Below are 1,717 nucleotides of genomic sequence, written 5' to 3'. Positions count from 1 at the left end.
AGACCGAGACAGTGATAACATGAGTTCGTATGCTAGTATCGACGGGACAAATATCATAAGGTCTACCCCTAGATAAAGAGCTCCAGGCTATTAACGACATCTCAGAAAGGAAGAAGTCTTTTCCAGGAACTCAACATACTTTCATATAATATGAAAACGTCACAATAAAGCACATTGGATTGTAGAAATAATATATACTATTAGTAGGATTGTTTTGACATAAATAAAACCTACTTTCCTCATACAAGCAGAGATGATAATAGTGAGTACACTATAAAATGGAGGTTAAACAGTTAACACACATGAATCTGTTCTCTTACAGCTGCGTTTAAGAACTGTGCAAGCTCTGCACACGTGCTGGCTATATTTGAGGTCACTTCTTAGAGTCAACTGTTTATAGCTTTGTGACTCTTCTCACTTTACATTTTCAGTTTACTTAATTGTTGTAACAGATATGGAAGAATTGCCCTGCCTCCACTCTCACACCTTCCCACCATCCCCCTCACCAGCTCTGAAGCCTGAAGCTCATTCACATCATTAACAGTTGTCTTACCCTCACTCATGAGTTCAGTCAGCTCAGCTGGCAGGAAAGCTATCCACCTGGTTTTCCAGAGGTATCATCTACTGCATACGGTCACTTCCCATGCTCCAGCTGTGTGTGTGTGTGTGTGTGTGTGGATGGAGAACCTGCTTAGTGTTTACACGTTTGCCCTGGGCACACGGAGAAGAGCTTCTAAATTCCTTGCCGTTACTGAATGGCAGGTATCTATTAAATGACCTTCACAGAGTCAAACCAGAATTCAATCATCTGTAGAAATTCTAGACTTTCACCATCCCAACCTCTGAGGAGAGGAGGGGTATTAGAGCTGAATTTCAGTCACGTGAAAAACCATTTGTCTGGACATCCCTTTAGTAGGGTGTGGTGAGCAGGAGGAAACGCTATAAAAGGCAACGTGAAATGAGCTGCTTTCCAGGCACTCTTTGCAACAAAACCCATCTAGGTCAGCTTTCAGAACTAAAATCAAAGCATTCATGGCCAATGAGATCCTTGATGTGTCTTCTGTTTGAAGTGTATGAATGCAAACATGGTGACAATCTGCCTAGTATTCACCATTACAAACGGCTTGGTAGGTGTTTAACAGCACTTTTTAAAGAGACAGCAGCAACTGCCCTCACTCAGACAAGGCCATGATGGAATTCTATTTTAGAACCTTCAACAGAGAGCCTACAATCTGATGGTTGAAAGAACACCATGGGACATCTGAAGACACTCAAGATGGGAGAAATATTGGTCACTGATGTGGTCAGCCACATCTCACTGAAGTGGTCAGTTGTAGTGTGCACTGTGAAATCAGCCATAGTAGCACTGTGGTGGTCACTGAGGTGTCCAGTTACAGTGTTCACTGAAATAGTCATTGTGGCCAGTGTGGTGGCCATTGATGTGGTCAGTTGCAGCATTCATTGTGATGGTCAGTTTTTTGTAGTCACTCTGGTAGTCATTAATGTAGTTAGTTGTAGTGTCCATTGCCGTGGTTACCCACAGTGGTCACTGTGGTGGCCATTTGTAGTGTACTGGAATAGTGTACTTTGGCATGTTGTGGGTTCCCTATCTGAGGTGAGTGTAAGTGTGTGTGTGATGTCTCCCTAGGAAAAGTTTGTCACTTAACTGCTAGCTCTGTGCACTTTCTGAGTGAAGGTATAATTTCTTTCTTTCATA

Source organism: Acomys minous (assembly GCF_964271855.1).
Source record: "Acomys minous genome assembly, chromosome: 5".
Taxonomy (NCBI): domain Eukaryota; kingdom Metazoa; phylum Chordata; class Mammalia; order Rodentia; family Muridae; genus Acomys; species Acomys minous.
Note: the sequence above shows the minus strand (reverse complement) of the source record.